At 41.4% G+C, this 26,567-nt stretch overlaps 1 protein-coding gene across 1 annotated transcript in view; it reads left to right on the top strand.

Moving 5' to 3' along the window:
* The window catches only part of CDH4 (cadherin 4), a 480,516-nt gene that overhangs the window by 107,560 nt on the left and 346,389 nt on the right, over positions 1–26,567 (top strand). The window lies entirely within an intron of this gene.

Here is a 26,567-nt window from a genome sequence, read left to right on the forward strand (position 1 = left end):
AAGTCCTGACCAAGTAAGAGCTTGGGCAGATGTTCAGCTTTGTGCACTGGCAGTGATCACATCAACTCGAATAGGTAAAATAACAGTACAAAAAGTCAGTGCTGGTGCCAGTTTTGAAGACATTTGTTGCTTGCCTTGGGACTTCCCTACTTGTCCCCAAGTAGTCTGGGTCTGTAAATCCAGTTGCTTTTCCTGCATATTTTAGTGACAGAGTCCACAGGAGAGACATAATGCACTTGAAAATATGTTCCTTTTTAATTGGGATGTAAGAGTAGAATTTTCTTTATGTGCATCTATAATTTTGTAGAAGCTCTGAGCTTAGGGTAGTTAAACTTGTAATATATTGAGAATTGGTGTCTTTATGGTCCTGTTTTGAGTTGGGATCTGATTACTGAAATATGAGGCAAATTGCTTCAATTGCCAACAAAGTGACTGGGAAGACATTGTAGGACTAATCACTTTGTTTTTCCAGGTTGTGTAGAGGGTCAGTTCTCATCTCGGTTATCCCACTGCAGGCTCTGGAGAGGAAAATACCCTAGATGAATTTCTTGAAGGCAGAGTTCATACGCTGGTAACCCTGATGATTTCTACACTAAGCAATTAGCCATTGCCACCCGTTTACTTCTCTGTCTTCAGCTGAGCCTTTCTCACATCTTTCCAGAGGTTAACAGCATCTCCAGATCGTTTCTTTTGTCCCCAACAAGGTGTAAGCCACAGGGAGCTGTCTCCATGGGAAACAGGGCATTTTTATTCAAATAATCATGCAGCGTTACACTCGATGGGAGCCGGGGCTTATGTAAGGCTGGATTTGTGTGGTAAGTGATGGCTACATAATACAGCCACCTGGTGATTTGTGTGCTGCACTGCTCGGCTGGAAACTAGAGTGCAGGAACTACTTTAGGGCTCTATCTGACAGGGAGCACACCGGGCAGATATGTTCAGCTTGTTTGCTTTATCTCTGAGTGAGGTCATGCTGACCAAGCAGCACTTTGACTTTTACTTATCTACTGGCAGATGTAGCAGTAGTGAGGAAGAGTTATTGCACACGAAGCCGTTCACAGTAGATGGATATTGGAAGCTGGAACACTATGGACCAGCCAGTGCAATGGCAGGACGTGTGTTTTCCATGCCCTATCTAGCAGGAAGGTTATTGCATCTAATACTGTTGATTAAACTCCTATGTGATTGCCGTTGTCTATCCTTCCTTCATGCAGTGAAAGGGCACTGTAATGACCACTGCTGCCCGTGAATAAATACATTCAAATTGTGTCATCATAGAAAGGTAAGGGCTGGAAGGAACCTCTGGAGATCATTGAGTTCAAATCCCTCTGCCAAAGCAGGAACACCTAGGGCAGCTGTTTTCATTTAAAAGCTGTATTTTGATAACTGTTGGACTGCACACATTTCTTACCAGAGTTCACAGCTCTAAATAAGAGTTTTAATTGCTCTGCTTATCTCATGTCATCAGCTGGATGCTCGCTCTTCATGTGGAAAACCCCAGGATCACCGTGCCTTATGCCAAGAACACTGTAGAGAGGGTGGCAGACATAAAAAGAACTACATCAGAGCAACATTATCAATTTATGCTAGCTGAGAATTGGATTTGAAAAGCAACCCTGAGAAGTCAGTGGCTTGTTTAGGGTTCTGAACATGCTTTTAGAACCAAACGAGGTTTACTTTGTTAAAACCCCGCACTAGCTAGCATTGCATCTGGTTAAATTATGCCAAATAGACAAAGATCTCTGAAGCACAGTGATACTATTTTTGCTACCTTTTTAATGTGAGAATTTCTTTTCTCCTGCCTCTTGTCTGCTTGGTCCCTTGAAGAGCTGCTGATTGTCAGGGAAAATCTCTTTGGGATTGTGGGACTATGTCTCTTGGGATTTGGGAGTGTTCACCTACTACAAGGGGGTGACCTCATTCTTTGTACCTGCTTTGGTCCTGTACCTATTCACATGTGTCCTGTCTCAGTCTGGAGAAGGAGCCTAGTCCATAATCATCCTGCAAATAGAAAAGAACTTTTTTGTTTACAAAAATGGAGAAAAATGTGATCTATATGTAAGCATTGAGCTACAGGAGTCTTGGGATGTTAATGCTGTTAGAATAAACACCTGTGGCAGTTCCCAAAGTTGTGCTTTCTGATCGCAGTGGGAACAATCCCCAAAGGAGTGAAACCATCAGGATTTACCCAACTTGCAGGAAATTTTGAATAATTAAAAACAACAAAAAAAAGGGGGGGAATGAGGGGGGAGGGGAGAGGAGTAAAAGGAGTGTTTTCCAGCATTCTGTTAATGTCTTAACCGGGGGATAAAATAGAGCATGCAAAATTCACCACAGCTGAATTAACAGGAGAGGAGGTTGTTATATTTAAGCTATGCATTTTTCTGTAATTAAATGGATTTCATGGAGAGGAATGTTCCTTCTCGAGGAGAAAATCTCTTAATTGGTAGTTACACGGGGTTAATGAACTACTTAAGAGTAAAGAGAGGGGGAATAATGTGTGTGGGGGGAAACCCCCAAACTCAAAACTGTACTGAGTGTCAGAACTCAGCAAATCCAGTATCGGGGAGAGCTGTAACCAAAACCTGATGAGATGAGACTGGCTTTGAGAGGATACTGGAACGCTTGGAGAGAGCGGAGATGCTGTGGATGGGAACAACCGAGTAGGAAATGAGAGCTGAGGGAGAGGCAGTCAGAGCAAGGAGGCCATAAGTGCCCAAATCTTAAATAAATAAAAGGTGTAGGGGCTGTGGATCTGGAGGGAGAGGGTAGATCCGATTATTTTCTTTTTTTTTTTTTTAAGGGCTACTGTGGGGAAATTGGAACAATCTCAGTTTGTGTTATTTCTGCATTTGTGAGGTTGTTCACTTAACCTGTGCAGTGACCTGGAATACTCAATGCCACTGAGACAGAAAGAGGAACTGAGCGACCAGCGATTTCAGGGAGGAATTTTATTGAACAGCAGCGAATTTACTTTACACTTCAGTAGTAAGTGATAAGAGAGGAATTATTCAACATGCTTTCTTATTCCAGCCCTGGGAGGTGGTTTAAATTTTGAGGGCACAGAACATAGTGCTCATATCATGAAAGTGGAATCTGTTTTGAAATTAAGATGAGAAGTGCCATGTTTCATAGACATTGTTCAAGTTTCTCTAGCATTCCTCTGAACTTAAAGTTTTTAAGTCGTGGTAATGCCTTTTGACAAGACATTTGGACAAGAGCAGAATGCTGAAGTGATTAAGAGTTGAAATCTGAAATTTACTTAGAGATTTCAGAGGGCAATGGTTTTGGCAATGCACATAAACAGTAGTTATGATGTGTCAGTCTGTATTAGACCCTGCTTTTCCTATCTTTCCATGGGCAGATGTTGCTTTTTCCACTTAATACATTTGTTAAGGATTTTGGTCTGCATTTCTGGCACCCTCAGGCTTCCCATCAACCCGACCAAAAAATGCATGTCATATAGGATTCACCTTTTCCCATTAGATTAGATACTCCTGGATGGTCAGCTGGAAGCTTCTTTTTTTCCCCTTCTCCCATATTTTGAGGGATTTAGAGGGGGGTAGGTGGTGAGGAGTGACTGGGAAATTCAATAGACTAGATTATTGGAATTTGACTTGATGGCTGATAAGCACCAAGGAAGCAAATAGAACATCCTGCTATAACAAAGGAATGACTTTGGCAATTAAAATAAAAAGGCTGATTCAGAAAAAGCACACACCCAAAAGTGCTATCTACACACTGAGGATTTCTCCATGTGATGTTGTGTATCCATATAATTGGTAGTTAGTGCTGTGTGTAGCTCCATGCACACAGGAGATAGTTTGGATCCCAGGCATCTGTGAGTCAATATTGAATTCATACATCCAATTCTTTTGATTTATCACTCGGAGGTGAAGCATGATGAAAAACTTTTTTTGTTGAAAAACAGTGAAATAGTTAATAGGCCTTTAGTAAGACACTGAAATATCACTGTGATTTAGCCAATTTGTTAAATAGGGGGAGATCAGGTAATTTCTTTGGCAAATCTTTTCGAGGTTGTGTGCTGATACTACTGGTGAAATTCATGAGCATACACACTTTGGATTGCTTTAATGATCTCTTGGCTCAAACACCTACTTGGTCCATCGGGCTCCAGTCTGCCTTCTGCATGCATATGTGACTTCTGTAGGGGGTATGTGATGAGCTGTATCAGATGTGTATCTTCTGATCTTTGGGGGTTGTTAGCCTAGTGCTTGAACATGCTTGAGCAGCCTTAATATATTTCAGTATCTTCCAAAGATATGTTTTCAGATTTTCAGAAGGGGAAAACTTTACAGGTTGATAGTTTTCATCTTGGAGATAATAATTAGGCTGCACCCCCATACCAATGCTAGTAAGATATTTTATCTGGCATTGCCAGGAGTATCTTTTTTTTATGCAGAGAATCCCATGAATGCTGTTTTGCCTGGACATATCTGCCTTTGTACAAACTCAGGAACTGACAGTAATACATGTTAAACATACATCTTCCCTATCCACCTACCCACCTTTCTTTTCAGTGTCTGAAAAGCTCAGGTTACACTTACTTTGTTAACCCAAAAATGCGTCCTGTTTGCGATACTTGCATACATATGCTCAATATAGAAGTGAACAGGTCTGTAAGACAGACTCACTTTTTTAAGCTCACTGTGTCCTGAGCATCAGAAGGATGGTTTCTTTTTCTTGGTGTGATATTTTTTTTGCCAGGTTTTTCTGCAGAATTATCTAACCTGGGAGAAACAGGTGCCAGGGTTTGTGTACAGCTTTCCATATCTGAGGGAGTCAAATCTGAACCTTAGATATCAACACAGAACAACATAGTGACAGGGGGTGATTCTGTGCATATCAGCTCATGATTATCTCTGAGAAATCACTCTTAGTATGAATGAAACAGTACTTTTAAAATGTTTTGTAATATTTAGTTCTCTGTAGTGCATGATGCTGGTGAAGGTTAATTGGTTTCTGTAATGCTAGAAACTATATATCTACTAGTTTGAGTTAGCACAAGAGCTGCATGACATTCATACCAACTTTACTGAGGATATGATAGCTAATTTGAATGCCTCAACCACCAAAAGAAGTGTGGAATAACTCTGAGTTTAAGCAGCAATTTTTCTAGAGCAGAACTGGACAGTGAAACCAAATGAGGTCAGGTAGTTTCACAATGTAGATTCTCATCCAGTGGAGATGGGGTTGTTCCCAAAGTAGTTTTGCTCAGAACCAAGTCCTCAACTTCAAGATCTTGGGAATACAGCAGAAATTAATTGATACTTTCGTCCAGGTCATGCATTTTTACATTTTCCCCTATTTAATAAGCTAAAGCCTGGAGAAGTGCAATTTGGTGCATGTATTAGGCAAGTCTTTGGAGTTACTGTAGGTCTTCAAAACACGAGGGGTTTGGTTTTAGTGTGGGGTTTTATTTCTGTAACACTGCTTTACATCTAAAGGTTGTGCTTCCAAATCCCCACTGGAAGCCAAGAGAAACTTTGATCATAGACACTGAACGTTGGCAGGGGTGTTTGCTGAGGGAGCAGAGTGGGCGTTCTCTTGCGGAGCACGGAAATGAATGCCCAAGAAGAATATTCAGGGGACAGGCTTTTTTCTGGTCTCGTTTAAATGGGAAACCTGGCACACTAGCTTCCAAATTTTAATACTTTTAGATAAAAGTTAATAATGTATATGTATGAGATCCACTGAGGTGCTCTCCTGTCTACTTATCTGGTACAACTGAGATCAGAGTACTGGCAGGTACCTCTGCTGGTTTGAAGACCCTTCTAAATTAGGATGGTAATTCTCCTTTTTCTTCAGGAAGAGTTTTCAGCTAGACATTTCTAACTGCAGAGCTTTAGGTCAAGGCAATGGTTTTGACAAGTTTGCTTTCACCATCACACTTAAACCTTACAGTATAATGCCACTTTAAAGTGCTGCAGTAACTGGTTGACTTACTCTGAGTTTAAGGCATCATTGTTCTAATGGCTCTTCTGACCAATTTCAGATGGGGTTCCTGAGCTAGTGTAGCACTGGGAACAGACCTGTGGGCAGTCCAAGAGTAGTGAATATTTACAGGAGGCATTGTAAGTGTTGTGCATGTCTGTACTCTTTCTTCTGAAACTTAAGTGGCAAAAAGTTTGGGCTTGGTGTGTTGTAAGGGAGTAGCTGTTCTTCACCAAGATACTTGTACTTCTCTATCAATAGAAGTGTACTCATTCAAAACTGACCGAAGGCATGAAGCCAGAGACGTTAAGTACAGTATGTGTTACTCGTTCAAGGACTGAGATAGCATCAGAACAAAGCTACAGATTTCCAGCACTGCCTGGGCATGAATGCTGCTATTAAAGGAAGTGTCCAAGTGTGACTTCCTTTGATCCAAGGTTGGTGCAGATCTGGTGGAACTGACAGCCATTTAATAGGAAGCAATCATGTTTGATTTTTACGTGGCTATTTCTGTGCTGCCTTTATCTTGAAGTACTTTAGAAAAGAATTATATGAGTAACAAGTATGTACTTAACGGTGGTTAGCACGACCTCAAAGGCATGGGTCAGTGCTTGTTTCTAACAACTTCAAAAAGAAACTTGAACTGTCACTGTGCATGTGAATTTCCCAATCCAAGGTAGAAATTAACACTTAGGGTTATTTAGGCTTTGGTCTACTTTTTGAGTTGCTTGTGTGCTCTATCTGAAGAGCCACGTCTTCTCAATCAAGAAGTGCCAGGAGCACTGAATTGATTTTCTGCTCTGAGTGGGATATCTGTTCCTAGTAACTCCTAGGCAAAATGTCACCTCCTGCAATGGATGTGATACACACACCCCCTTCTACATCTCTGCAAATCTGTACTTAAAGGCACCTTTAGGCAGTACTTCTATAGTGAAAAGAACTTAACTGGGCAAAATGTGCTAATCTTGCCTGAACCAGGGGAATGACTTTATTATTGTCATCGTTCTCATGCCATTATTATGATCCAGTGTTTTCCCTTCATAAATGAGAGCTGTAGCCTTGCCTTTGACCTCCATTACTGTATATCATAAAAGCTGCCTTTATAATGGGCTCCTCAGGAAGACCTCATTCACTTACAACCTGTTCTTTGTTGACAGTCCAGGGAAATGTTACAGATTCCCATGAAACATATGAAATGGATGTGATAACCCCACTGTTGAAGGCTGTATGAACCATTCCTGAGCACGTATTAAACAATGCATTCATTATTATGTAAACTCTTTAAAATGGTATTGGAAAGAAAGTAGTTGGACAGAGTCAGACATTGCTGGATCCTGTTGTAATGGGCAAAACATGCAACTTTCTGAGCTGGGATTTGGAGTAAAGGAAGCTTTGATTATAAACAGATCAGGATCAAACTGTCCAGCTGTCTTAGCAAGTGTGTTGCAGTGCGTCCATCCCTGAGTTCAGTAAAGAGGAAATCAGGACAGAGATGCTGCTTGCATGGAGCAACATCTTTTCATGACTGCATGTATTTGAAGTGATGGATACAGCTTGTTTTTCCTTCCAACTGCGTAATTGTATAGCTATTTGCGTATAACATAGTATGGATCCATGAAACAAGTAGCAAATAGGTACTGAAGAGCACCTGCCATGGAATCCAGACAGCAGGTCCAAACTGTACACACAGTCAAGAATCTCAATTTTCCCTTTGTCCAGGAGTGAAGTGTTGAATGAGTGACCAAAGCTAATAAGGTACTTCATGAGTGTGTGCTGTCTAGAGGATTTCCTGTTGTTGCTGGTTTAGTTTTTTTCATGATCATGCCAGTTAATCCTGGCTATATAGAGCCATAGGAAAATCACTTTATAAGCTATCTCTGAGCTTCCCCTGGTTTTGTGCCATAGGAAATATATTCTTTCTTTCATAGGTATGTTTTGAAATAACTTTTTATACAACAGTTAAAGAGATATAAAACACTGCTGTGTTGTTTTGGCATGATTTATTTTGCGAGAACGAGAGAATGCAATGAGTAATGAATCTGGGATTGTATTGACCAGACTGTCACTGTGAGGACCTATTAAAATATAAGATGTTTTATCATTCTCTTACATTGGATTCAAAATCAATACGTAGCTAAGGATATAGTTATTAAATATTGTGCCAGTAACACTCATATATATGAACAGCAGACGCGTTGGAGGTCACAGAACCGTAGAGAGTTGAGACTGGAAGTCACCTCTAGAGATCTGTAGTTTCCTCTTATGTTTAAATGGAATTTTCTGTATTTCAGTTTGTCCCCATCACCTCCTGATCTGTCACTGGGCAAGGAGCAGCCTTGGTTGCAGGGACCATGGTCGTGCAGCTTGGGATGCTCAGAGTCTTCAGGAGTACTGGGGACACAGCTTGGATTTTCTCAGCTGTACTTTGCTGGTTCCACTCCTTTAATCCATTATTTCCCTCAGACAGTTCTGGTCATAGACTGGTTGTGTTTGATGGCCTGGGCTGTCAATATTAAGTATCATGACACTAGTAATAGTAACTTTTTCACTAAGCTCTGCATTTCTTGGGGAAGATTTTCTATTGTGGCAGAAGTGCCGGGCATAGAAAATCCTGCTTCGGTAAGTCAGAATGAAGTTACTGTAGAGTAAATCTCATTTAATGCTTTGAAACGTATGAGCACATTCCTATTTTGATACATATGGACAATAAATTAGGTCTCATGAAGCAGTTATCTGTCTAAGAATAGTAAAGTATAAAGAGAAACAAAAATGAATGCATATTGCATATAGATCTATTCTGTTCTATTCTATTCTAGATTTAAGTGTTAGCCCTTTTTAATATCCAGGATCTTTTTACCTTTACAGCATAATGATTTCTCACAGTTTCACAATAACCAGTTACTGTCCTAGAAGGCCAGCAACACTGTGGGTGATTTTTGTAGCACTTGTTAAAATTAGTACTACTGCTAATACATGCAGCACCTATTGCTTAGCTGTGCCCAAATATCTGTTATCTAAATAGAAAATGTTGTCTTTGTTAAAGCTCTTGAGGTAACTCTTGACTTGGTTGTCTTTAAGCTTAGGACCAGCCATGGTGGGTTTCCTTGGCATGTGCTGCCCAGGATGGAGAGGAGCTCCCAGTCTCAGGCTGATGTCAGGCTTGGGTACTGAGCTTGATTTTGGCACCGTCAGGAATTTGTGTTGTGCCTGTGCCACCTTTCAGCTATGGCAATATTTTCATCCCTCAAGCAGGAATCAAGTTAGATGCTGATTATTTTAAAAGGAGCAAGCTAAGTCTAACTTTTCATGTGTTTAAATCCCCATTATCTGAGTCAGCTGACTGCCTTACCACGTATTAAAGAGTCTCATGGAAGAAGATGCTAAGTAGTTTAAAGTTAGAATACTTGGATACTAATATCATGGTAACCAAGCCAGGTTTGATATCCTGCTTGCTGAGATCTTTGTAGGTTTTATCTCTTGGGCTCTGTTTTATATAGTTAATGTAGAAACCAGAACACAGAAGATTCACAAAATTAACATCTCATATTAGCAGTAGGATAGGGATGTGTTGTCCTCTATGGCATCATCTGCTGCTGACATTCAAGTTCTAATTACTTTAATGACTCCCAAAGGCCCCTCAGTAACTGCTGGATGATGCCTGAGGACACTTCATAGATGGGAGAATAAAGCCAAAGAGCAGCCAGAGAATGAGCTACTCTTCTTGCAGGCAAAAACTTGTTTTACTGAAGGTCTTCGGAGTTATTAGGCAAGACACTTCCCTTTTGCTTTGCCAGTCATGCCTTCTCCTCCTGCTCCTGGAGTATACTTGTACCCCTGAATTAATTTGGATTTTAGAATCAATGCAGACTCTCTGCTATCTTCTGTTCTCCTGGGGAGGCATGGTGGGCAAGAGGAGGATTCTCTTGCTTTCCCTAATGGGGACTTGCTTCCATTCATCACTCAGTTTTGAGATCCTACCTACATCCTACTGTGGGGGAGGATGCCAGATACCTTTGATTATGAATATTTTGTGGTGACTGTTCCCATCCCTGTTCTGGTTGCCCACGGATCACAGTGTGGTTTCACATGTCTGTCTCTTTCTCCAACTTGCTAATGTTCGTTAACCTATCCACTATCTCACACAGACATTTCCCCAATTCCAGCTGCTTCCAGAGAGGCTGTGGCACTCCCTGAAGCCAGAGCCCTGTACAGCTGCGTGTTGTTGGGACAGCTCATTTTGAGCTGATGCATCCCTTGTAACAACTGCAGAAGAGGATGTGCCCTTTCTGCGAGTGGACACCATGGTTAAGCTTCCTCACTCCTGCTGAGCATGCTGGTTTACCTTTGGTCTGGGAGAGCAATCTTGCCCTGCCTGCACAAACTGCTGAGCCATGCCCTTCCTGCCGTGCCATACCCTTCCTGCCGTGCCATACCACGCCATTTCTCCTGTGCCATGCTTCCTTTGCCCACCCTGTTCCCAGTGTTCTGGTTTGCCAGCACTCCCTAGGGACATTCAAATAGCCTGTGCTGGGTGGGAGCAATGCCCCCTTGGTGCCACATCAGCTTGAAACCCCTGCCTGCCCCTTGCCAGAAAAGACTTCCATCTATAGCAATGCCTAGCTTTGATCTAGCACACAGCCCTTAGCAATGCTGCTTCTGAGACATCCTCTGAAAATGGTCATGCTGATTTGATCAGAATATTTTGGGGGGGACTGAGGCTGTAAAATTTCCCTGTCAACCTGCATAAAACACATAGTTATTAGCCTCAGTTTTTCATCCCATTTTCATACGGTGAGCTATGAACACCTGAGATGATTTGATCATTCCATCTGTTGGGAGAAGATTGGCATGTTTTCTTGGTGTGACAGGTACTGAGCGTTGACTTTCTCCTTTTTTGTAGTCTAAGACAGTGCTCACTTTCTTGAGATGCACTTCCATAATGGAATTGTACATTATTATTGGTGTTCTTTGATACAAAAGAAATTCAATACCTGTGGAGCTATAAATATCATTGATTCACTCCAAACACAGAAAGAGACTGCAATATTTTTTAGATTATTAAGACTTTTCCATTTACTCTCTGATGGGGAAGAGTTATGAATTTTGTAATCATTATGCCCTAGGTGAGATAGGTTAAGCAATCAAAACCTCTCTTTAAAACATAATTATGATTGTTTCCAACATTTAATTCTTTTATTTTCCTTTTTTTCCCCCTTCTTTTTCTCAAGATATTATTTTTTAATGCCTTGAGCATTTTTTATTTGCTGTTTCAAAGAACTGCTCCTCTGGCCTGTGTTACAATAGAGGAAAATCTTAGTAGCTGTATTGCAGATTATATTTCTCACCTTCAAAGCTTTTGTGGAATTATTGAGCACTTCAAGATGTTGTAGTAGGAATCCAAGCCTCCAATAAATGTATGGATTTTTTTTTTCCCCCCTCTACCAAATGACTAGGATGAAAAATCTCTGTCATCTTTGTGTGGATTTCAGTTTTTTGACCAGCTTGCTTTAAAATGAGGAAATTATTAGAGGAAAAGGAGGGAGGAAAAAGGCTTCTTGGAGATGATAGCTTGAATCTTATACAATTGATAGTTGCTTTAATAAGTGATATAAAAGCCCGTGAGGTGGAAAGCTAACAAAAGTTCATGTGGGTGTTTATACATCAGTCAAAACATATGAAGATATAAGGGAAGAGTTTTATATATGCATGCACATAAATTCTGTATAAAAAGTAAGTTCTGCATATGAAAAGTGCCTCATTTTAAAATTCACTTACACTTCTACTAGCTGTAATGGGAAGGGGCAACCTGTGGTGCACAAACCTTTGCTCAAACTGCTGATGAGGGACGTTCAGAGTCAGGTACTGCACTGGGGACATGCAGGTACCTTTGAAATTAGTGGTGAGGTTTCCTTTGAATTTTGTGGAGACAGAGACACAGACATGAAGAAGCCTGGTTTGAGCTTGTGACTTCAGAAATGTTGCTGTCCATCACTCTTTTGTCCAAGTCAGGTAAAATGCAAAAGTCCTGCTGTGTTTCATTTCTGAAACTAATGCTTGTGAAGACTACAGCAGGGAGCTCTCAGGGCAGAACTGATGGGGCAGGATTGCCTTCCATCACACCTGCTGTATGCCCAGCAATACCTTCACAACAAAATCTTCTGTAAGGAGAAGCTCAGATGCAGAGTAAACAAAACCAACAGTTGTGAGATGTATGCAGTAAAACCACATCCTCATTTGCCTTAAGAAGTTCCAGAAAGTTTTTCTGTGGTGGTTGTGAAGCACAACTTAAAGCATATTAAATGATGTGTGGATGTTGACATTCAGGAGAAAAACAGCTTTAAAGCTAAAACCCAGGAGGGTGACTGTGCTCTCTCTTGGGAGCATTCATACTGGGGTTTAATGCACTGTGACTTCAGTGCGTTGGCTGCACACCATTAGTTGATTTGCCTCAACTTTCCTGAAGGTCCTTGTGTTGATGTGGCCTTTGGTCCTGCTCTCCCTGCTGCTTGCAGACTTAAAGCTGTGGCTTCCCATGGACAGACCTTACTCTACAGATCCTGTGCCATGTCCCCCTTACGTGTCAGTCATTTAATTAACCTTTCACATTGTCTCTTCAGACCCAGTTAGACAGGGCAAAGTCCCTTGGCCTGTTTTAATATTCAAAATGAGAAACTGATGTTCATCGCTGACGCTTCATTTCCTGTAGAATGATGTGCCTCAGAGCCCTTTCATCTGCTGGACCTGATGTGCATGGTGATGCCTCTGCTCCATGAACACACACACACACACTTGTCAGCAGCACTGTTCCTAGTTTAGGCTGATTAGGTTAAAAGAAGATCATCCAGAATGTGGTGATGATTCAACATTTATGGTTTTTATCCATCGCAAGCTAAATATATTCTCAGCAGGATATTTGGGGGTAGAGAAGGACAGTGAAAATGCTCTGCTCTGTTGTAGTTCTGATGGGGTTAGTTATGCTCAGCAGAAAGGGTATTTCACTTTTCTTGGTACAGATATTTCTAACAGTACTCTGTGCAATAAAGGCAATTAATTGCCTGTCTGATGTGCTTACTGTACGTCAAAATCTGCTGTTTAATTGTGAGTACGAAACTGTGACTGCACAAAGGATCAGTTTTGGATTTCCTGAGATATTCAGTGTGTTATGAACAGAAAAATAAGCCTGCAGTCAAGATGAGCATTTTATTTCCTATTTCAGAGTAATTGTCAAAGTTATGATAATATTTATGCATAACTAGAGTTTTAGTTGTCTGATTACATAAGAAACTGTGAACCAGTAGAACTGAGTAGTAGAGAGTGAGGGTTTTTTTCCCCTTATGAGATCTAGCACCTCTAGACACATTTTCCAATTAAACCAGTAGAAAACATGAGACACTGACACCATCTCAAAACAGGCAGCTAATTCAGGAGTTGGGAACCTGAGTTCTTTAGATAGTCCATAATGTTTCCAGAGGACTCTGACTCATCATTTGGAAACAGCTTTAGCAAAGTGGCAGCTTGGGTTCCTGTCTAGACCTCTAAACTTCACACCCCGTGAGGAGGTGTGGATATTTTCCTGTGTATCTAAAGCCACCTCTTCAGGTGTTGTGTCCACGTGGGAATATAAATGATTAATAATAGCATCTTAGCTACTGATTGAAGATAAAATAAACATTATTGCAGAGCATGGTAGTGAAATCTGAAAGCAATTATTTGCTATGTGACAGTCTGTTCTATTAAACTGCAGGCTGCTTTATAATGGGATTTTGCAGGAAATTTGCAAGTGGTACACCAAGAATTAATTTGCTGCTAGGTTTGAGGACAGAGCAGTTTCAAAACTATTAAGAAAGACTGAGGGGGAAAGTTAGATTTGTAAGTGCTTCATGATCTAATTTTGAAGGCGGATGAAACCCTTTGTTCTTTTTAGTTGTACTCTTTCTGTTGATAGAAATCTGTGGACAATTAGCCAGCATAGAACTAGAACATCATAGAATTAGTTTGACCCGGGGCAGTGTGAGTCAACTATGGAGTAAACTGTCTGAAGGTACCAAAAAAGCATTGAGCAATATTCATGACTACCCAGAAAGGAAAATGTGTGTGTTTATCCAATTAAAACTCCAGAAATAAATAAGCACTTTAAACACAATCTAATCACCAAGGTAGAATTCGGCCAAGATGCTGGAAGCTGACAGCCATTGACTTAGAGGTGTCAACAGGGAATTGATAGCAGAGTGTGAGAAGCTGGGGGCCTGCCTCCCAGGTGTGGAGCGTTGGGCAGTACTGAGTGTGCCCACCACAATCAACTTCTCATCCATCCCTCTCCTTCATCAGCATACCCTGAAATAGCATGAAACATAATTAAAATAATCTTGAATTATCATTATTTTAAGTGCTGCTAATGGCACCATTTGAGACAATGAGATGAAATAGTATCTAATTTTTCTGGTTAATATTATCCTTTTAATTCCTCTTACATCAAAGCCTGTTTCTACATAAAATAGCTCTTGAGGAGGATGGTACTGCATTATGAGGTATCACAGACTTTTGGGTTCTTCATCTTCAGATGTTTAAGGAGGAGAGATCTTTCTTTTAATTTACTTTTTTCCCCCCTCTTTGGTGGCAATCTCTCCAGTGGAAAGTCCTGTTTTAAAGAGCAGATATCTGTGCTAATACTACTGTGGTTGTAAATGTGTTGGGGTGTTTTTTCACAGACTGGTTCTTTGCAGTTACAACTGTCTCCTAAAGAGCAGCTCAATTACAGAGGATAAACTGGCAAGATTCATTTTTAATGTGATAACTATGGTGAGAGTTTTATTCTTTAGCAGGGAAGTGAGCACCTGGGCACTCAGGGGATGCATGTCTCAGCAACACAGCTTTAAAATTTGGTTCTTCCCCTCAACAGAGAGAATCAGTTTAATTCTGAGGATCAGAGTTCTGGGGCTTTAGTGCTCCATGGGGTTTTTTGGCAGTTTGTTTTCTTTTTTTCTCCTCTTGCTGTTTGATTTGGCTGAAATGCAGAAGTGTGCACTTCCTGGGTCTGCTTCTGAATTGCAGCATCGATCACAATCACAAATGCCTTCAGGTGAGTTTGTGTCGTGGTCACCAAATATAATCCTGACTTCTCTGAACAGTGGTGCAGTTTCCAAATGAATTGGTGTATCCTTCCCCTGCATTTTGACTTGACAGCTGATGGTAGCTTGAAGGGCCGGATGCAAAATCTGTTCTGTGCTTTTTTGGGTCTTGGCAAAGGAGGCACAAGCCGTGGCTTGATTGTCAGTGCAAGCATTTGATTGCTTTTCTTGCTCTTAATGCCGTGTTTCTGTATCACAGTATTACCGAGGTTGGAAGGTATGATACTGGCTGGACTGGGAGGAGCCCTTAATACTTTCTTGTGTATATGCCTTTGTCCTGGGTTAATATGAGCTGCTCTGACAAGCACCATCCCCTGCTCCCCACACACTGAGGGGTGGAAAAACGGCTGGGGAGACAGTGTTGTTAGGTGAGATAAGGACAATTTTCTACTCTGTGGCAGGGATGTTAGATTACACAAAAGAAAACAGGAAAGAACAAAAAGGTATGGAAACCTGAGCCCTAATTCAAACCCTGCAAACAGAAATAGGAATTTAAAGAAAAAAACAAACAAACAAAGACAGACCACACCCCTGCCTGGTGGAAGCCAGAGAAGTAACCTCAAAACCCTAGAAAAGAAAACACCACAAACTATGGAATATGTCTCAGGTCCCATAAGCCGCAGACAACCCCTTCCTGTCATGCAATGACCATTGTCAGCATGGTGTAAAATATGCAATCTAGATGTCACTGTGCCACTGCAGAGGTGGCAGGGAGTAGTCCTGTCCCTCATTCCTTCTAGTGGAGCCAGCCAGCTTAAACCACTACAGCCTCGTATTAAAAGTGTCTATGCTCTGGGGACCAAGGTTCAAAAGTCCCAGGGATGCACTAGTTGCTGGAACGAATCCAGAGAAGGGCAACAAAGTTGATGAGGAGTTTGGAACACAAGCCCTAAGAGGAGAGGTTGAGGGAGCTGGGGTTGCTTAGCCTGGAGAGGAGGAGACTCAGGGGTGACCTTTTTACTCTCTGCAACTACCTGAAGGGAGGTTGTAGACAGGTGGATGTTGGTCTCTTCTCCCAGGCAGCCAGTATCAGAACAAGAGGACACAGTCTCAGACTGCACCAGGGGAGGTTTAGGTTGGATGTTAGCAAGAAGTTTGATACAGAGAGAGTGATTGCCCATTAGAATGTGCTGCCCAGGGAGGTGGTGGAATCACCATCATTGGAGGTGTTCAGGAGGAGACTTGATGGGGTGCTTGGTGCCATGGTTTAGTTGTTTAGGTGGGTTGGGTTGGTTGATGGGTTGGACGCGATGATCTTGAAGGTCTCTTCCAACCTGGTTTATTCTATTCTAGTTAGACTAGGTGATGTTATTACAATTCCAGTAAGTCCAGGCACTTATTTCTTTAAACGGAGCTGCATGGCTTTGGCTGTGTGCTCCAGAGCCTTGCTTGGCGTTAATGCCCAGTAGATTTGAACAACATGTTGCAGTATTGTATCTGTCTGATAGTCTGGAAAACATGCTTTTGTGTGTCTGTGTGTGTAATGAAGTGGTCTGTAGCAGTGACTTCACGATGGCTGTCTAGACAGGATGATCTTTAGCCATGGAGATAAGTTCCCTTTTGCCAATTAAAACAAAAATAAGCTAAGGACCATGTTTTGTTTAAGCAGTACTGAAGAGTATCGCTGTTCTCACGGTTGGTTGCTCAACTGTGAAGGTGATGTTGGAGATACCGTTGAACGAGACTGAAGTACGTACCAAGGGAGAATTAGCCAGTTGTGCTTGATAACCGAGCTTTTGTATTTGAGTGGAAATAGGAATTTGCAGCATTTTTAGGAGAAACAAGTAAATTAGGTTTTTATTAGGAGATTTGGATGTGCTAATACAAGTTCTACAAGTTTTTCTGTCACAGCAGAGGCTAATTCTTTCCAGACTCCATTCTGGAATCTCTGCCTGGTCTATCCAGCCACCTGGGTGGCTGCAGTTACCCTTATAGTCAGGAAATGAGCTGTTGGGTCTCTGCCTGCTGACATAAATAGCTGAGTGCCATCCATTTTCTTATGCCTTGGGCACAGGGTGTTTCTAGATGTGTTGCAAAGTGTGGCTGTGATTGAGAGGCAGACACCTCAGGGATAGTGTCAGGGATAATTTAAGATCCTCACAACTGTCTTTAGGGAACCAATTTCTGCAGATTGTGCAAAGTTACTCCAAAACGGAGCATGGTCACTGGCTGGATGAGGGGCAGCTGCATTCTCTCGGCTTTATCTGCCTCTCTCATTCACTAACAAGCTGCTGCAGTTCCTCGCTGTGCTGCTTCCCACTCATTTAGTTTAACAGTTGTGTACAGGGAGATGTTAGGTTATGGTGGGACTCGATCCTAAAGTCTCTTCCAATAAGGTGACCCTATGATTAGTATGAAAGGGAAACCAGCGTGTGCGATGTCTAGCATCTGCCCAGCAAACCTCTCCATCACCAAGGGGAGCCAGCACTCTGATTTCCTCCGTCTAATTAATACAGCCAATGCTGCCGGCTTTGCAGGGATCAGGAAAATGAGCCACCTCTTTTTTTCCCCTCTTAGGAATAACTGTTAAATACTTAAGTGCAGGCTATTTTTATTTATTTTTTGAATCTCCCAGTGAAGTCCCTCAGGGCAGGGCTACAGTAACTGTGTGTTATGTTGCCCTGCTGTACAGAGTCCCATTGTAATTTGGCTGGGTTTTGTGGCATTTCTCTCTGGGGGGATCAGCTGGAGTGGCTATTGCAGAGTGACAGTGTGGTGTCACAAGGGGATGTTATATGTGCGTTTATTGGGAACGTGTCTTGCAAGGTGGTATGGTAAAGGCTGCTGTGGGTTTTGTGACTGACAGGTGTTTCCCCCCCTCCCCCACGCTTCTTGCCTTTTTTTTAATGGGATGTTGAAAAATTAATACTTCTTTAGGCCAAAAGGAAATATTTTTTATAGGTTCAGTAGAAAACTGTGATCTTGTAACTGTCAAGTAGTTTGTTATTCTCTGGAGGAGTATGGTTCTGATACCAGTAATGCTGTGGTATTTCACACATCCTTCCTGTCTCTTCTTCTCTTCCTAACAGCTAACTCTGGTCAACCTGACCCATTTCTGACCAGAATCTTTTTCTGATTCAGGAACAAATTAATCAGGCAGCTGGAGCTCATTTATTGTCATTCTCAGAAGATGGAAGCACATTGCAGCTTGAGTGGGGCCCCTTTTGAAAACTTTACCTTGTCTTGGTACAGGTTGTCCCTTGGGGACTGAAGATCCCCCAGGATGCACACAAATCCCAAGTACTTTATTCTTAATGGTTGCTAAGCTTTTACGGTTGCAAACCCCAGGAATTTAAGGAGTTAGAACAGAATTGGTTTAAGATCTATTTATTTTCTCTCAAGTTACTGCAGCTTCAGAGAATGGGTTAGTTCGTGCTTTGTTTCCTGGCAGGAATGTATTTTCAATGTAATCCAAACATCTGTGTACGTCCTCATCATTTGAATTGTGCTCTGCAACATTTCAGATGTGGGAGCAGTTAATACAGATTGTTCCTCTTGACCCTGGCCACATTTGTCCCCATCAATTCATTTCATTTCAGAGGATGATTCTCTTTTGGCTGAGAATGAGGTGCCTGAGAGCTTTTATTTCCCCCAGTGCTTTTATCACCTATTTCAAACAGCAGAACACCTTTATAGCTGCGTCACACGCTGTTCTGTGCTTCTGGTATGAGCTGGGTGCTTTAATGGAAGGGCAGCTTGAAAAATACGGGGTACAAACACCGGTTTTAGATGTTACTCCAATCGGTGGGAGTTAGTGTCCTTGCATTCTGCTCTTCTGACCTATTTTATCCCAGCAACTAGAAGCAGTCTGACTTTCTTAATGTGCATCATTCCATTCATTGCAGTTGTTTAAAGAAAGAAAGATGGTGTGTTTCAAGGTGTACTGGCAGCAGCATTGCCTGGAAGCTCCCTTCCAGCAAAAATCAGAAATTCTGTGAACATGGGCTGCATTAAAAATTTAAAATGCAACCAGTATTTTCCATATTGTAGATACATAAAGGAGTAATATGAGTCTTTGCTGGGGGATCGTGTCTTTCATACACAGCTGATCTGCTGTCTGTGTCCAGACTCCAAAAGCTTTCCCATCTCTGCCAGTCAAACTGTGCCTCGCTGCTTTAGCAATCCACCCCAAACTGTGAGCGCTCCTGTCATCTCGTGGGTAATCTTGGATGCTGCACACAAATCCTTATGCAAGTTTTCAGTCTGACAAGCTTGAGTTAGACCAGGCATATTTCAGAGAGGTGTTCAGCACCATTTGTATTGCTGTTGGACTGTAAATTCCTCTCAGATGTTTATTGCTGGTGTTTTCAGACCAAACCTGCCGTGTTCCACACAACTTCTTTTCCTGATGGAGTTTGTCTCAATAAAATGTCACGCATAGCAGCTTCTCTGCTGGACAAGGATGTGTTTGTTTTCTTGCTTCTAAGTCTGTGGTCAAGCTCTGTTGAAGAAGAAAAAGCTTTAACATGGCACCTGAGTCCTTTTAGAAAACTGTAAAGATGGAGCAAAATATTTCTCAAGAACAGAATTTTCTACAAAACACAACAGCTTGCACTTGCTTTTGAGGCTCCTTTTCACTGCTACTTTGGTGTCTTGTCTCATTTCTGACATACTGAGTCTTTCTGCAGGGAGCTCAATCAGTGAAGATCATGTTGGCTATCCTTCAGTGAATGGTCTGAAGTTCATTTGGAGAGAAGGAGAGACTGAATCTTTTCTACCTTTATTTTATTTTATTTTTTTATAATGCAGGGTGCTGTGTGCTGGCTTTCTGTTAGGGGGACACAGATATTTGAGCTAAGTCTCTGTAGTCTGATAGGACCATGAAGCACCACAGGTCAAGAAGGGGGTCCAGAAAAATTGGACCTGACATCAGTCAGTGCCACCACAGGTTAAGGGTTGCTTTAGCACATAGTGCATGGCTGGTGGAGCAGAGAGCTCTCTGCCATCTTTTGTAGCTTGCTGTTGTCAGTCTGGGCTGGGCTGCTAATAACTGTGTCTTGCCTTAGCACCAGCAAAATGGCTTTGAGGTGTGACCTTGCTCTCCAGGGACCTCACACTCTCTAGGGTGCTGTGTTCACACGGTTGTGAGGATCTAAAAGACAGTGTGGTTTCTTCTGTGTGGAGGTGGTGTGGTGGTGGACGAAGCTGCGAAACAATGCGGAAACCAAACTGTGCAGCAGCTTCTCTGTGCAAAGCACTGAGTTGAAGAAATCAGTAGACTGACATGATGTGATCCCTTCACCCAAAAGTGGGGGGAGGGCACTTGGGTGTGGGGTTTAGGAGGAGTGTACCAAGGTGATGGCTTAGTATTACCTGTCTCCTCAGAGCAGGAACAAAGTGTGGTGCTAGTGAGCAATTCTCTCATTCACTTGAATGGTGAATCACTTGCAATACCACCTGTGCTCCTGTTCCTTGGATGTCTGCCAGGTACATGGGAACATGACTTGCACTCCTCAATATCGTGAGGACCACCCTTGTGGTGGGAGTAAGATATTTCTCTATGTGAAGGATTGAGTTGAAGTCATTAGACTGACATGACATGAGCCCTTCACCCAAAAGTGGGGGGAAGGGCACTGGGGTGGGGGTCTTACAAGGGGTGTACCGAGGTAGTGGCTTAGTATTACCCATCACCTCAGAACTGGTGGAGCGATAGGAGAAGGGTAGATTTCCAGGTGCAGAACAAGGGAGAAGGCAACTACCAAAGCCAACCAAAGTAATAAAATGAATTGAACTCATGAGATTTGCAGAGAGGTATGCAGATTTTCAGTGGATTCCAGTCTCAGCTTCCTCTAAGGACACATTTCCTAGCTCTGCGGAGTGTGTGAGGCTGTTCCCGAGGGACCCAAGGGCTGCTCCTAATGAGTTAGAGCCCTGCTAGGCCTCCTCGGTTCTGTTTAATTTGTTTTTCTTTTACAAGGTGAATTTCCTTTGCTTTCATACAGTGGGTGGAATGAATTTTTATTTTTTTCCCCACTGTGGGCAGAGCATTATTTTATAAACTCTGTAAGAGGATCGGAGTATCAAAGCTCTGGATGAATCTTGCATTTGAATTTTTGTGACTTCTTCACAAATGTATCATTATTCATTTTCACCTTTACGGGTGTTGCTTTCTCTAAGAAATGCAGAATAACCAGCTGCTAAGTGAGTTTCAAATGGAGCTTTTCATTTTCTTCTGAGGAAATAACACGAGCTGTGGAGGCAATAGATCATCTGTACAGGAGGCAAATCTATTTTTTATGAGCATGGTATTTTGATGGCAAGCATCAAAATTATATAAAAATAAGAATACATATTGCAGCTAATTAGTTTGGAGGTTGGGTTTGGTTTTTTTTTTGGTGGTGGCTTTTTTGTTGTGGTACTAAACTCTAACGTCTGCATGGGCAGAGATGAAGAGGTTTTTGCTACATGTTGTCTACTTCAGTTTCACTCAGATGAGTACAAAGTAATTATCAAAACTGTAAAAGGTGGAAGGCATGAAGATGAAGCTGGCAGGGATCTCCCCCAGGGATCAGTGCTGGGCCCCATGCTCTTTAATATGTTTATCAATGGTCTGGATGAGGGTATTGAGTCCATCATCAGAAATTTTGCGGATGATACCAAGCTGGGGGCGGGTGTTGATCGGTGAGAGGGTAGGAGAGCTCTGCAGAGGGACCTTGACAGGCTGGACAGATGGGCAGAATTCAGCAGCATGAGATCTAACACCTCTAAGTGCCGGGTTCTACAGATTGGCCACAATAACCCCATGTTGGGGTGGAAACTTCAACCCACCACACTGGAGAAAAACTTACTTGATTTAATGGTGTCAGAGCACCCTAGCTGGCTGCCATGGAAGGTTGTGAAGTCTCTCTCTGGAGCCTTTCAAAGCCCACCTGGCCACCTTCCTGTGCAACCTTATCTAAGTGAAGCTGCATTAGGAGGAAGGTTGGACTAGATGATCTCCAGAAGTCCCTTCCAACCTCTGAGAACTGACGGGATGTATCAAAAAGATAGATTTAGAACAGAGAAAATCTGAGCTGTTATTTTGAAAGCAAATGTGTCCGCCTCCAGCAGCAGGGTAGGTTGGATAGGACATCTAACAACTCTTGTAGCCAAAATGAGAACAGACTTTTGCAGACACTTTCCTTGCTGACCTGATTGTAAACCCATCCTGTCACTTCTACGCTCCTCCCAAGCATCAGCTGTCTTCAGCATACTCTGAATTTCCTTTTCTTGGTTTGTTTTCATTGAGGGACAGAGTAGAGATGGAGGTCACGAACCCTTGTAGTGCAGCATTGAAACCAGTGACTGTGTAGATGGGTCTAGAGGTGGCTGTACAGGCTGTGGTCACTGATGCTGGGTGGAGAGCTGTCACGTTAAGAGAATGAAGGCTGAAACACGCTTGTTACAACTACTACAGCATTTTAAAAGTGGCTTGGATGTAAAACTGAAACAAATATTCTCTAGATGATGCCATTTCATGCATGTGCCCTTTTCTAATTTGTTCATTGTAATGTTTTTTATTTGCCAAATAATGAAAAATATTATTGCCTAGGTTGGAAAAGCAAATTAAATTTCTGATAGGATATACTGGAGTAATAAAGCAAAAGCAAACATAAAAAGGGTTCTTCCATGATAATTAAAAATTATAAAGTCATTACTTAAACTTGCTTTCTGAACTACAGAGAGAATTAAACTGCTTGTTTCAGAGCAGAATCCTTGTAGCATTCCTTCATTAAAATTCTGCGTTGTCAAAAGGGATACAAATGTACACGCAGTGACCAATTTCCTTCAGACCTTGCTTGTGCTTTGGGCCTTATCTCTCTTCACAACAAAGCTCACCTTGAAGGGACTCGAGTAACGGTGTATATTTGCTGAGCTGGAGAAAGAAAGAAGCTTCTGCTTTTTGCAATCTGTGTTCTTTCCCCTCCAGACACTGAGAAGGAAAAGACCTGTGGGGTACTAAAGCTCTCATGTACCATAAAGTGGTATTATAATGAAAAGTATTACTTTTTATGGCATCTCTACAGTATTAGGGAAAGGCATTTTTCTATAAATGTTAATCTTTAATCTTTATAAATTGCACCCGGTAAGACTGGAAGGTCTGTAAAGCATTTGTCCCGAAGGCTTAGAAGGATAAAAATAGTCTTGCAGACTTTCTCTCTCTTTTTTCTATTCTTAATTTTTTTTTTTTTTTTTTAACTTGGAAATATTAGCTTGTTTGGAGGTAAAAAAAATAAAGCAAGCATGAGAGTGATGTAAGCCATTAGACTTCCCTTCCAGGTAGCCCTTAAGCTGATGTTCAGCTTTACTTATCTACTTAAGTCCAGTTGAGTCACTGGGACTTAAGTCTGTGCTAAAATTCTGTCTGGAATGGGAGGATTAATGAATGGAAGCCACAGATGCTGAGCTCTTCTCCCAGATTTCCACCAGCTCTAATCACAAGATACTTTGGACATATAAAATGTCCATGGTAAGTGGTGCTGCAGGGAAGCCCTTTCTAGGCAATAACAACAATAAATGGATTTGGCAGATAATTAAAATTGGGTTTTACATTTTCTGCCTGTGAGATTCTTTCCCATTCTTCATTCCAGTGAATTTTATGTTTTATGCTCAGCCCTTTGCTCTAGTGAATTTTGTTTTATGCTCAGCCCTTTGCTCTGGGTGCTGCATCTGAACATGCTGAACTTCATTGCTGGGACAAGGCTTCCAGAGGTGGAGCTAGTGTTTTAGAGTGACTGAATTGGGTTTCACCCTGAATTTGAACCTTAATAAAGTTTTACTTTGATCTCAGCTTGCCTAGTGTACATAGATTTGTAAGTGTGGAGATGGGGCTTGCTTTACTAGCTGGTGAACAAGGGGTTGATTAAACCTAAATTGAGAGTATTAAGAAATCCCTGCTGAAAGTTGTGATAAGCATCAGCAATTTCCAGTTTTGCTGGAATGGGTTAGCCATTCTGAAAAATAGAAATTAATGGTGTATTAATACTTGATATCTGTTTATCAATGAAACCTTACTGTAATAAAGTATTTATGATATGTAATTATAATCTGTAATGAAAGTTTGTGCAATGCCATCTCATAATTTAAAAAGAAAAACTTTGCCAGAAGTTTTAGTTCTGCCTGATGTGTCCTTCACTAATTATTTTTTGTTGTTGTTTTTCTCTAGGTAAGTCTCTCCATCCTGAAACTCCAGGAAAGTTCTCAGAATGCTGAAAAGTTGGATGCCTGTTGAACAAGTAAAGCTCCTGGGCCCTTTGATCTTGGTAAAATCTGTGACAGATTAGCAGTGCTTTCTAAGTTTGTAAACATGGTGTTTTCCTCCATATAATTTCTGTGCATTTTTAATGGGTGTTGATGGGCTCTTAAAGGAGGAGGTAGACTCATGTGCTTGAGTCTGACTGTAGGTAAGGACTGAATGGAGTAAAACCAAGAGTCACCTCCCAGCAGAACATCACCTGCTGCAGTGTGTGGAGTTTTAGAATGTTTGTTGTTGCCTACAAAATCATGTTAACTCTTAGATTGCCTGGGAGTGTTCAGGCAGGCTGAAACTCTCTGGTGCCAGTTCATCTCAATGGATTCTTGACAATGCCACAGAAGTAGTGTAAACATCTGTGATTTCAACCTTCACAGTTTTTGAGCACTGTAAGTAGGATGAAGGGCTGTCAAACTTTTTTTCTTGCATACACTTTGGTATGCAAAGCTTTTTAGTTTGATGGTGGTAGCAGCAGGGGCTGGTTGTTGAACAACTTCCTCAGAAATTCAGCCCTCCCAAAAAGTAATGGGTGGGTGGTGGCTGGGTTAGCAAGGGAGAAGATTATCCTGCTGCAGAGCTGTTACAGTTTTTGAAGTAAGAATTGCTCCAGTCTGGGAATTCTATTTTTCCCCTGAGGTGAAGGTTTTAACTGCATCCAAGTCTCAAAGGCTTAAAGACCTAGTGCTGTGGTTTCACTCCTGGACCCAGATCTCCAAGGTTTCAGAGCAAATCCAGTCGCACTGTGTTATTTTCTGACTTAATTCCAGTGGCTGAACTGCATCTTGCTTCAAGATTGAAATAATGAGCATGTAGAGGGAAAAAGAAATGAAGAGGGTTTGGTTTTGTTTGTTATGTAAGGTTAAGAGGTAAATGCACTGTTCAGTGCAGATGTGAATTGTAATTGTGGCTTTACGGTGTATGTATTAGAATAACGACCTGAGTTGATACTACAAATATAATTACATTGATTCTTTACTGATGGCTATAAACAGTGACATTTCCCTTGATCTCTGAACAGAGTTAGTTATAAAACACATGCTCCACTTTTATATTCACACATTGCATTCTCATCACTTTTGTCTCTAACTCCCCAAGGGCTTGATTTAGAAGAAGTGTCTGATTTAATGGAAAAAATGATGAAACAACACAGACAGCAGTTCAGAGCATTTCTAATGTCAAAGAAGGTGTTTCTCTTTGATTACGTTCCTCAGACTACATTGCTTGTATTTTAATATTTTGCTTAAGAAAAATATGATGCCAGGCTCTTTTCTCTATATGAATGATTTTAAAAACATGTATCTGCTTTCATTGATCTCGGAAATGGCTATTACTGAAGTAAGAGCTATTGTGCTGCTCTGATTTATCAAGCCACCCTCCAAACTTTTCCTCATATTACCAGATTGGAAAGAGCCTTTATTTGAAAGGGCAGAAATTGGGCATGGGCACCTTGAACACTGCAGTTTTTCACTAGTGGCAAATGTATGTCATAAAAATAGGGGCTAAACATGAGGAAAAGCACTTGGTATTTCTGCTTCTCATGTAGCCTTGTGGCTTCATTTCACAATGAAGGGTAGAAACCCCTCACAACTTTTGCCTCACGCTCTTCCAGCAGGTAGACATCAAGAAAAAATGGTCACAAATAAACATTTAAGGAAATGTACCTTCTGTTAAAAAATGTTATTCCTTTAGAATTACTTCTCTTGACTGCTCTTGTTCCTTAGTCTGCACTGCTGAGTTGTGGTCGTATCTCTGGAAACTGCTCCTGGTTTCTTTCTAACATCCTCAGAGTCATAATCCTGAGGATATTGCAAAATAAGACCACAGTAATTGTAACTGAGATTGCTAAATATGCTGTCAGTGCTAAGATTATAAGTGTGATTGTTCTGGCAGTATGCTGTGATCAAGTCACCATGTTGTTTATCCTTATTTAGAGAGGAGTGTTTCTGGAATCTTATTTTAGTAGGCTACAAAAGGAATGATTACAATGTCTTGTTTAAGGAGACAAATGCTTCTGACTGCTTAAACATGGAACAGTTCTTTGTATTGCTCTTGAAACAGTAAGTCAAGACAGTTTTCAGTCTCAACAAGAAAAACACCAGTAATGGCATCATATTAACATCTCCCTTTGGAAAGAGGTGTGTCTTCGACTTTTAAGAAGCAGTGTGTGGTGTTTTTGTCGAGTCTCTGAGTAATCTGGTTTATGCATAAAGTAAAAAAATAATGAAAGGTTGTTTTTTCCTCCACAAAATCTG

This window comes from Melanerpes formicivorus, unplaced genomic scaffold, assembly GCF_026170545.1.
Source record: "Melanerpes formicivorus ecotype bairdi unplaced genomic scaffold, bMelFor1.0.p_v2 SCAF_19, whole genome shotgun sequence".
NCBI classification, from domain to species: domain Eukaryota; kingdom Metazoa; phylum Chordata; class Aves; order Piciformes; family Picidae; genus Melanerpes; species Melanerpes formicivorus.